Source organism: Vanessa tameamea, chromosome 11, assembly GCF_037043105.1.
Source record: "Vanessa tameamea isolate UH-Manoa-2023 chromosome 11, ilVanTame1 primary haplotype, whole genome shotgun sequence".
Classification (NCBI taxonomy): domain Eukaryota; kingdom Metazoa; phylum Arthropoda; class Insecta; order Lepidoptera; family Nymphalidae; genus Vanessa; species Vanessa tameamea.
The window spans coordinates 6576513-6588903 of record NC_087319.1 but is presented as its reverse complement, the minus strand read 5'-3'; the positions used below and the strand labels follow the sequence as shown (position 1 = coordinate 6588903).

Sequence of the window (12391 nt, the reverse complement as noted above, 5' to 3'; positions counted from 1 at the left end):
TTCAAAATTATGGTAATATTTTAATCTCGACAACCAGAAGAGGTTGTTGAGATTAAATTCTAAATCTTACAAAAGAATGACACGAAACCTTTGAAAGATAATAATTTGGATTTCCACGAAATTCATTTAAAGTCTTTTGATTCTGTTTTCCTGTAAGTTATAAAATGCTATACTATAAATAGAAAATTGGGTTACAAGAAACCGATTTAATTTTAATCACTCGCTACTACTGAGTTTCAGATCTGAATTTCCATTATCTCGAATCCGAGTTTCGGCAATATCAACAAACAATGTACATTGCGAAAATTAAAACATCACAAATTAAATTATGAATAAAATTATCCATTTTGTTATCAAGCAAAAAATTTAAGAGATTGAATTAATGATGATGATGTCATACTGATTGATTTCGACCATGGCAGGTAATCTCAAGGGAGACGAGCGAACTACGCAGGACATATTAAACAACCAACCAACCCTTGTTTGCACACACAATTGTGCGCATTCTCTATTCCCTCTCCGCCATAATCTGATGGAACGGCAAATTTGATACGAATGCAATGAGTGCAAGTACAGGGTTAATAGCTTTATATGTTTTATTGTGCATGTGACTTAGAATTTGAACAGAAAAAAAAGTTTTAAGTTTTCGCCCTGACTTGGTGTTGAAACCCAAGTTTGAAAAAATCAACTTAGCTTTTAATAAAAAAAAGCTTCGTTTATTTAAATAGGCAATTTTGAGCGAGAGGAAAGATGTAACCAAAATACTTTTATCATTAGTTAATTATTCAATTAAAAAAATGGACATATTGAATTTATTCAATATGATACCACATATGTCGTAGTCATTATTTTTCTACTGTTATTTCAATATTTTAATTTTAATTTTTATTTACAGCTAGCGACCCGCCCCGGCTTCGCATCGGTGCAATGCTGTCACTAAATATACTACAGAATGTCTTTAACGTTCACAGTTTTTCATTCGTTAGAAAACGCGGTTTGTAACCGCTATGTGTCTGTCTTTTATATCTGTAATATCTTCGAAAATATTCATTTAAATTACATGCTATAAAGAGCCATATTGATATATATTAAATGCACAATGTATTTAAGGTACCTAATTGAATAAGGATTAATGTGTATGTATCTGTATGGCTTAAAATTGTTTCGAAAATAAGCCATTATTTCTCGTAAAAAGTAAAGGATAAAAAATGGTTGTCGTGGGCTATCCCTAAGAGATAGACATATACCATCACGAACTTTTTTGAAGACCTTTTGAAAGTGTATAACATACGAAATAACTTAAAAATTATGTATCACATTATTTTGGTCTATCTCATAGGGTTCAGCCAGCGTTTGCAATGTAAGCGCAAAAAATGTTTATTCACGACATTACTTTAGAAACCTCTAAAATTATCAGTGTTTCTCTACTATATTGTGCATATATTATATAAACCTATCTATTACATAAAACCGCATCAAAATCGGTTGTGTAATTTTAAAGATCTAAGCATACACAGGGACAGACAGCGGTAAGCGATTTTGTTTTATACTATGTAATGACATCATCATTCATACAACGTCGAAACTAACAAAATTAACTTAGAATTATATATTAATTCTTTTGTTATTAACATGATGGCTTCATAATATTAATCAAGTAAATAAAAAGAAGTAGCTTTGATTATTCTAAAATAGTCTAAATTAAACTAGTCGATTTAAGCATATTTGTTTTATATACTAAGTAAATGCATCAAATATAATAATATAATTCGGCTGATCTGTGAACCTTTTTGTAAGTAAAATCTATTTTGGTTTTTATATTATATGATTCTTTAATTTTTATTGCTGAAATTCCTTTCAATTAAATTATATGCTTTATATTTATTGTTGAGCTATTTATTTACTAACAATATAGCTAAGCTTTTTTTTAACTTAACTCTCTTTTTTATTTAGAATGTGTAAACTAAAAAAACAAATTGAAAAAAATATATAAATAACCAAATTTAAATATAACCATCATTTTTTTTGCATAAAAATATTTCATTGCTGAGCCTCTAAGTTTGTTTTTAAGGAGGATTCAGAGTTTAATTGACCAAGCTGTATTGCGGATTGGCAGATATATCATATTCTAGGATTTATTCGTCATGATATTTTCTTCAAACATGGAGTACGAAAAGGTTTTAATAGGTACTTGAAACTTAGGAGTGCTGCCCAAAATTGAACTCGTAACATTTCTGAAGTAAAATTAAAATTATGTGTAGTATGCAAAGAATCAATACAGATTTTCAGTACAGATATATTTTTATGTCAGAGTTCATTGAAACTTTCAGTTTTTAAGAAAGGCTCTTTTCATTTGTTTCATTTTAAAATGGTATAATATGGTAATAATTCATTGTCAAAATTTTGCTAAAACACATTTTATTTGAAGTTGTTGATTTATATTAATTTTACGCGTGTCGTATTTGTTTCATCGCAAAACCTAGTATTAAATGAGTCATGGGCTCAAAAGTAAAGTCTACGTAATTTCGATTTTTACTTAATAAAAGAACAATTCTGTTTAATTTAACAACTCATACAGTCATAATGAATCACAAATTGTGATTATTTGTGTTAACACACAAAACATTTGTTCTTGAAATTTTATTTTACACTTTTATACTATATATTTAATACCCTGTATAAGACAGCTTGATCTTTTTGACAGATGTAAATTTTTCTGATCGACATAAACGAACATATTATTTTCTTAATTTAATGATTTTAAAAATTGTAAAAATATTTTAAAAAATACATATAATACAAAAGTTCCTAAAGATTCAAGCGTTATCCGAAACTTTTAAGATTTTTTCTGTTATATATTATTGCTTCAAAGTAAAATTTAAAGAGAAACATTGAAAATAATAGACGCTTGTACAATGTTACGTCGGTCGGACGGTAGGGACGCGAATAACAGGCAGTAACTGCTACAAATATCGATTACAAAAATCCTTATTAAAGATCAATGTTAAGTTATTGTTACGAACGGGGTACGTTACGGGAACGGGCCTTTTGGTTAGGGTCTCTTTTACTAGTGGTTGGGGTCTCTTTAGCTGGTATAACTCTATTTAGAATAATATGTAAAAAAAAAATGAATTCTAATTTGAATTACGCATTCCATCGTTCCATCGACTGTTATATATGTTATATTTTCTGTTTCTCATCACTAGCCCGTCAGTCAAAAAGATCAAGCTAACTTGAACAGGGTATATATAATATATGGTATAAAAGTTTTGCAATTTCTATAACCGATACTTGATACAGTTTCACAGACGCAGAATGGCTATTTTTATTTTTATTAGATAAAGGATCGAAATGTATAAAGCAATATTTCGCGGATTTTTTTTCGTTAATCCAACTATTTTCTGAATACCCATCGTAAAGTCTGTAAAAGTCATGGTCAATTTCTTAAGACCTTTTTCTTATAGCTACAACCGGGTAACCTAGTTGTCCCGTCTAAAATTTCTTCTTTGTTCGATAATAAAGGATAAAACTAATGAAGTTTTATAAAAATAACTTGATAATATCTAGTTTATTTTTATATAAATATGGCTCTTGATATTTTGTTTAGAATTTATCTACGATTTAGTTCTTTATTTTTACTATATTAATATAAAATGGAAAAATATATCCTCGGATATATTTAAAAAAAGCTTAGATACAGATTAGATTATTACTAAGGCTTAAAGGCATAAGTATTTAAGTAAAATGACCCAATATGTAACAGCCCGTCAGTATCAAAGTAAGCCCCGTAATGGCCAGGAATTCGGTGTACTCCAAGTTGTAATATTAGGATCACTATTTTTCTAATAAATTACCCAAAGATGTAAAAAATGCGGGATTTTTCAAAATATTTAAAAATAAATTTATAAACACGTCACGATATATTTTTTTATTTCATTTTTCTTATACACTGTTACCAACTTCACAACCGCCTATGATAAGTTCATTTTCAGGTTGAATCTAAAAGCAGTTTTTAAAATTTAATTGTTACTTATGATGATGACTGTCAATACTTATAATTATTGTTTTCTTTATTAAATCATTAATAAAAGTTGAGCATAAGTAAATTAAGTTCGGATATGAACCAGCAATCATATCGATTCACATCTGATCCACCTAACTCTAACGTAAAACGAAAAACAAGTCGTAAATATTTATGATTAAATAATAAGTTTATTAGAATATATAAGCTTTGAGAATGATGTCTTATAAAAGAACTTTACTAAAATTCTTCATCAAAAGTTTGTTAGATGACGTGTCTTCAAATTGCTTGTAATAGTCTAGCGTGGCATGAAAATGATAAGCTGAATACAAACTATGAAACTTGGAATTGCTTTTGAGGTTCATTTTATAGCTTTTTACTGACATATAATATTATATAATACTAATAAATTGAAGATTATACCAGTTTAGAATATACTATAATATAACATATACATACTCTGTACCTTACCTGTTAATGGCAGAAAAATCTATACAATCGTCGAAGTTTCCTTCTAATTTGAGATGCTGACCCTACTCCAAACAATTTATTTAACTTTATTTTATAAAATCATTTTTTAATAAACCTAATGTAGAAATTAATTTGACGAAATTCCATTTAATGGTATATTCCTCCTTCATCCATAGACACTATAATGATAGCACATGAATCGTCGTGAATGCTACATTGTTGAATTAAATATAAAGCTACCGGTTAGAAAAGTATATTCTACCTAGAAGAACCGGCATGAAACTCAGTAGTTACTCTATTCCACCATTTTAATTACGGAGTATATCAGTAAAGAACAATTACTTTTTTATATATCCTGCCTAGAAGTCAGTAAATACTAAGCCCACGTTTTTTATCTCTAATATAATATATAATATATTTTATAATGATTTTTTTTTATTATTATAAACTGTTAAACCAATGTTAAAGCGATTTCATGACACCAAAACTGGGGTTTAATTGTTCTCACAAAATGTATGCAATAAAAGAAACTTTAATACTTAAATATATTATGTATAACGATTTACAGAACCCTAAAATGAAAATAAGAAACTGAACGACTCTTATCATACATATAAATAATAGCCTTAGAAGTTCGTAGCACACGACGCTCAGTGTATCTACAGCGGCCGTTCGTAGCTGACGTCTACGCATTAACTGTGAAGCGCTACGTTCTTTCAGAATCGCTTTTCCCATACGTGTTTGTGTTGAAAAATTGTTACAAAGATATTTTTTTGGATTCTTTTTTTTTCATAAAAACAATAGTTAAAATGTTCGAAATGGACAGATCGATGTGATTACATATTGATTGATTTCATCGGCTGACGATAATGGTAAGTAAATAATGTCCGGTTCAGATTGATGTCGATATAATTGAAAATACGATTGGTTGAAATCTATACGATACATTGTACTTGAATTCGATCGCTCGGCGTTTCTCGTTAAGTTTTAATGATATTTTAAATAGTCGCTGCTGTTTCGTAACTTTTTAAATATATGTACTTCTAAGTAACCGTAAGATTTAGATGGACACTACGTTTTTAATTTTAAAATTTAAATAAATAAGAATGTTAATCTGAGAGGCTACATATTTACCACGAAAAAATTTTATCAGGAAAATCAGGTGTATCAGGAAGCGAATGATTTTTATTTTTATATTTAAATTGTTTTATTGTAACAATTTTGTTGTTGAATAAGGGTAACACGTTTTATATGTATTTGCGATTGGTGTAGGCGATTTGATAAGATTTTCAAGAGATTTCGAGAGAATTTTAGGCTAAGCAAATATTGGCTTAAATAGTAAGACTTATATTGAAAAAAATAATCGTTTAATTGTATCATGAACCCATTAAAGTTCGGCAAAGATCAAAAATATTTGTAAATAGACTATTATTATTCGTATGAGTTAATTAACAAGTAACAGTCATTCCGTTGCGATATAAGTTGAAAAGACATTAGAATATTAATCATCATCCTCCTGCCCTTATCCCAATTTTACTTGGGGTCGGCGCAGCATGTCTTCTTCTTCCATACTTCTCTGTCGGACGTCATCTCACTAGTAACATTCTTTCTAACCATATCGTCTTTCACACAATCCATCCATCGTTTCTTGGGTCGACCTGTACCTCTATATCCATCCACATCCATTTTCATAACCTTTCTCAGAACATGGTCCTCATTCCTCCGCATAACATGCCCATACCAAGACCGCCGGTTTCCAAATAGCTTCTCGGTTACCGGTGCCACTTTCAAACTTCCTCTTATGTACTCATTCATTAGACATTGACATTAGAATATTAATATTTTTCAATTATATTGCAAGAAATAAACGCACTTTAGATCTTTTTTTTGTAATTCGTTTAGTGTCTCGCAAATTAATATCCCTACTGTAAACGGAAGTTGAACATGAAATAATAACTTGTGAATTTATATAACTGTTGTTTTAAACCTAAAGGCGTAGAAAACTATCGTATCGTTTGAAACATACTTTGAGTACCATAAAGAAATAAATAAATACTACTTAGCCACTATAAATACTACTTAGCCACTAGATATTAGGTATATAAAAATATACCAAGTCATTTCGAGTTTTCACCTTCAGGGTTATAAATTGTAATCAATTACAACCAATATTGAGACATATATTAGTACGTATCGATCTCTAACTTATTTAATCTTTATCAATGTGCGTTGTATGTTTTTTTCATATTTAAGGAAGCCACGTATCAGGGTTGTTTCATAGAACCAATATATTAAAACTACAATCTCTTTAATATTACGCCTAAGTCCCTGAGGAAATTATACTTCAGTTAGTCAATTATAGTTTAGTCGCGTTCCAATTTATATTGGAAATATATACAACAATGTTTTTTTTGTATAAATTGTATATAACAATGAATTTAATTGAATTAAAGAACCATCGACCAAAACTTTCTTGCTTATTTTTATTTATTTGCAATCTCGATAATTAAACTCTGTCTCTCTCAGTCAGTACAGATTTCTCTATATTTCTTCAATATAACTTAGAAATCTAGGTCATTTTCTTTGAGAGGCTCGTAATTTGTTTTCTCTATTAGAATATTTATACATTTGCTTCGCTTTTTCTTTTGTACTTCTATTGGAATATTTTAATTTCATTAAATAGTTTCAACTATTTAATGAAATTAAAATATTTGTCTTTCAAGTTAAAGACATAAAAATTAATTAATAAAAAATGTTTTATTAAAATATGGTCTAATTATTTATCAATTTTTTGTATTCGTATTCCGATTGAGTTCAAGCTTTGTGCAGTTGTTATTTTATTGAACTCGCGTGGATGTTTATGGCACAGTATCGACAACACAGAATACGTGGTGCGGGGGTCGAGTCGCTGTCGATACCGCTTTAACATCAATAGCAATAAATTTCCTTTGTCTTTTTGTCGTTGTGTGTAATAAAGTCTATTATTATAATTGCAACACATGTCGAATTATTAAGTATTATATGATATATTGCCGAGATGGCCCAGTGGTTAGAACGCGTGCATCTTAACCGATGATTTCGGGTTCAAACCCAGGCAGGCACCACTGAATTTTCATGTGCTTAATTTGTGTTTATAATTCATCTCGTGCTCGGCGGTGAAGGAAAACATCGTGAGGAAACCTGCATGTGTCTAATTTCAACGAAATTCTGCCACATGTGTATTCCACCAACCCGCATTGGAGCAGCGTGGTGGAATATGCTCCATACCTTCTCCTCAAACGGGAGAGGAGGCCTTAGCCCAGCAGTGGGAAATTTACAGGCTGATTATGTTTTATTATGTTTATTATGATATATATCTCCTACAGCGAATTAAAAGGGTATTTATTCTCTATAATAATTAATTTTGATATTTTAGCGGACAGAGCATATCCGGTATGTAGGTTTTGTTGAATTTTTATTCGCAATTTGGTTAATTGTAAACAATATATTTGTTATACTCGCCGCAAATACGGGTTCGAGTGGGTTAATTTTTCTATATAAGAGTGAATATCAACGTTATAACTTTAAATACATCGTTATCTAGTGGCTTGTTTATAAGGTTTAACATGAAATTCTCAGAAGCAGCCTAGTGCAGTCAAGGTTTACATTGCCATGCGTGTAAATACGTTGCTCGTGCGCCTGAACATTCTCTGTTTTGTGTCAAACGTGTCATACGCCGTATTAGATTGCCTTGAATGGTTCATGAGATTTTGGTGGCTCTTATGTTTGTGCACACACATATGCACTTAAATATTTCGTGCATAGTTGGCTAGCTTCTGAATGGCCTCCGTAGCTAAAATCGGGCAGGAAGATAAAATCGTTAATATTCTTAATTTATACATTATTCTTAGCTTATAATTATCATTCGTTATCATATAATTTGTTAGATTAATAAAAATATAGTACAAGAATAAGTAGTACATTACCAAGCTCGTAACCAAAATAAATATAAAATTTGTAACAAACGATATTTTTGTTATTTGATAACAAACTTTTAACAGACATACATTTTTCTCCGAGCAAGAGACTTGACCTTGCTTCAAAACCTGAATGGAAACTGACGATTGGTCGTCTAAATTTTTAGCAAAAAGTAATAAAACAGCTCATTAACGTGTTGAATTTTAACATTTGCAATCTCCATTAGAGCCACGCCATTCTAAACGTCAAACATCAGATCGCGAACACTAGATTGATGATAACCTTAAGAAATTGCTAGTTTGCCCTCATTGGAGTGCAGAGGTCAGATAGCAATCATGTTTTCAAGTGGTGACCTAAAATACATCCACTAGTGCTGCAGGATAAAGAGACAATCCTTAATAATTTAATAAAGTGTAACTTTATATGACAAAAAATACTAAGATCTTCTTTTATTTTAATTCTTTTATTTCTTTTATTTTAATTCTTTTATTTCTTTTGTTTTAATTATGAAGACGAGATGGTCTAGTTGATAGAATGCGTTGATCTGTTGTAGTATACTTGTCTCAGCTATACAGTATAGGTACTATGACATTCGAAGGTTTATTGCTATACTCGTAGGTCGAAGGCAGACGTTGCTAGTATTCATAAGGCACACAAAAGGAATAGTCAAATACAATATGATTTGATATATCTGTGTAGGTATTAGGTACGAGCCGAGATGGTCTAGTGGTCTAACCTAATCGATGATTCCAGAGCTCCATCACTCAGTATGTACGTTAAAATTAATGTGTTTATGATTTATCTCGTGCTCGACGGTAAAGGATTAGGTTCCGATGCTTATTCTCAAAAGGGAGTAAGGGCCTATAGTGAGCACCTTGTTGATGCTCCGTAAAAAAAAAGTTAATAAAAGTGGCAATAAAATATATGTAGTTGTTGCGCAATATGATTTTTAAATACGTACTTCATAACGAACTATATCTCTACCTCTTTCCTTTGAGTATATATCGATTCAACCGTTCTTATTGAGCTCCATTTATTTGTATACATAAAGTATTGACGGCGGAATCGATATCTCGTAAGCTATGTATATAATATTAAAACAACGGGTTGTTAAATTTTATGTAAAAAAATACATAATTATAAAAAAACTCCGTTAAACAGATGAATCAATCAATAATATATTTTTTCAATAGTATAGTGGGACACATTATTTATTACAAGATCACATAATAATAAAAGCTTGGAGGTAGCAGTGGTTGATTTACATGGATGCTGGTATCTGATCCGATTTATATCGGATAAATAAATTATGTATCATTAGAAAGGTATTAACGTTCAGAAGTGTCTTGTTTCCTTGTTCGACCGGGGTAATGTAGCCTCAAGAAGTTTGATTATTTCACGTTATAAAACCTTTGGACCACATTACTATTCTGTCTGTGTGTGATATCAGAAAACAGCCAATGTAACTTGTCTTGTGGAATGCTTCTACTTCCGTTTGAATTACTCTCTTGAGAATGGCAAGAATATAGCGAAGATGTGTCCGTTAGCTTTAACTTTAACCTTAACTTTCTTAAAGAAAAACGAAATGTTAAGCGTTGGAATTTGTTTTTGTTAAGTTATAAACTGAAAGAGTTCTACGAGTGCATATTATAACGTGTGATATCTAGAAATCTAGATATGAAATGGTTTAATGCATTATAGCCGTATCTCAATGGGTCTCCATTGCGATCAATTGGAATATAGTGTTAGACGATATCTGAAATCTATCAGCAATTGACGTGATATGTCTTGTGAAATAGCTTCTACTTCCGCTGGAATGACCCCTCGAGATCAGCAAGAGTGTATGCAGATGTATGTAAACGTTAAAATACTAAGAAAATAAAATTTAAAAAATGGTTTGGATCTTTTCTGTCAAGCTTCTTCTTATTTTCAGATTTTATTTTCCTATGTTAATCATTACATACTTAGTCGTATTATCCAATGAGTTTTCGTATACAAAATATGTTTGACAATAGTAAAAGGTGACTGCTCTAAAAGCCTTTGTTCTGGTATTTTTTCTGTTATATATATTAAGAGCCTAATTCGCCGACGTGTAGCGAAGCATATTAACCATTTTATCATTATATTTCGTATTTTTTCTAGATACTTACACCTAAAATTAAGATAACCTTTTCTTTATTTCAACGCCTGACCTTCAGCTAAGATTTGTCGTATTAATTTTCTTTTCAAATCTGTCATTTAAGAGCTTTCTCTCTATCTTAAATGAATATAAGATTTTAAAATAGGAGCCAAAATCTCTTTTTCTATAAAATGCCTACAAATTCAATTTTATTTGTTTAGGTGATATATCAAATTCTGGTAATATTTTACCTTTGGTTATCGGTGTGGGACTAGATAAATACTTACGTAGGTTTTTCTGAATACCTTTTTATAACGTTGACAAAGCTATAACTTATGCTTTCATTACCGTTTTACAAGGACTGTCACAGGTGACACTTGGACATATTAATTTGTGGACTGGATTGAATTTCGCTGTTACGTAAAAGTGGAATTTTTATTTTAAAATTAAATTTTTGGTGAGTTTTTCGAAATGAAATTATATTTAATTGTAAACGTCTTCCTCGTTCATACATAGGTAGAGACAAAAAAATTTAAGACATAACCTAACATTGTAACCTAAATAAAATATTGAAAAAAAATCAAAGAACAAAATAATTTTCATCAAGATTTACTCGTATAAAACTTTGAATATCTCGAGCGTACATACCGAAAACCTATAAATTCTTCCAATGATTTATACGATAGTAAGCCCCACTAAATCTCCCGTGACGGTTGGAAATATCTTGGTCTAATATATTTTGAGCACGTGGATTTTATCAGAATTTCTTAATACATGCCTACAGAGTGTCGGTGTTTGGACATCTAATTCCTTAATAGCTAGAACTTTCATTTAACTTTGCTTGTTAATAATAGATTAAATAGAACTTTGTTTTTTATTATATTATACAAAGTGCTTAATTATTTGTTCGATGAAACGTAATTTATTTGATGGTTGGGTAAAGAGCTGTTTACCAAATACTCTGAATATTTTGTATTTTTTTCTGATATAGAACATAAGACATTTTAATGACATCCACGAAGATTATAACTATCCAGATACAAAATTAGCAAATCCTCAGTTCCTACAACTAGTTTATACGTTTGCTCGTCTACTTTCTACTAATAGCTGCTACATTTTTGGTATTCTTTCCTCAAATAAAATGTTCATTGCGAAATCTTTATAACTGCAGGACTTCATTTTGATCACACTCAGTATTATTTGACGTAAATTTGACTTTTTGTAAACTATATTGAAGGAAAAAGAAGCATCTTTACAAGGTAATTTTAGGAATTCAATTTTATGTTAGTGGTCATTGGACATCGGCACTATTTGAAACGAAAACCACCATCTGCCACTCTTTGTCTAAAGTTATGTGATTTTAAGCCGGGTTTAGATAGATACCTTTGCCTGAATCGATCACCGTATCATTCGTAGTCCCATATTAAGGTTCTTATTTCATTGTGGAAGCCTTTCAGTTTACTCCATAACATATCATGATCGTGTATCAAATTGTCCAGTTCTGTATCAGCTTTCCATCAATCATGCAATATAATAACTATTTTGGTCATCCAAAGTTATTTTATGAAGGGTCTTATTTCAGATTTCGGTTACAATAGCTTTTTTAGCTGGATTCACTCAGCATATCTTTTTCGTTATTTTTATTTTTACATTAACAGCATGTAAATTTCCCACTGTTTTGCTAAGGCCTCATCTCCCTTTGAGGAGGAGGTTTGTGAGCTTATCATCTACCGTCCTCATAATCGATCATGATGTTCGTAGGCGATATGGATATGATGATCGGATCGGTTAAATGGTACATACTCGGATTAAAAGGCTATGTT

General features: G+C 30.5%; 2 protein-coding genes across 2 annotated transcripts in view; both read left to right on the top strand.

The window, feature by feature from the left end:
- LOC113395166 (uncharacterized) overlaps positions 1 to 12391 on the top strand; it is a 399509-nt gene that overhangs the window by 110741 nt on the left and 276377 nt on the right. The window lies entirely within an intron of this gene.
- Positions 5163 to 12391, top strand: part of LOC113400846 (uncharacterized) — a 95588-nt gene continuing 88359 nt past the window's right edge. Inside the window, exon 1 of the mRNA XM_064216286.1 lies at positions 5163 to 5364. The gene's annotated coding sequence lies outside the window, so the exon portion shown is untranslated. The remainder of the gene's footprint in view (positions 5365 to 12391) is intronic.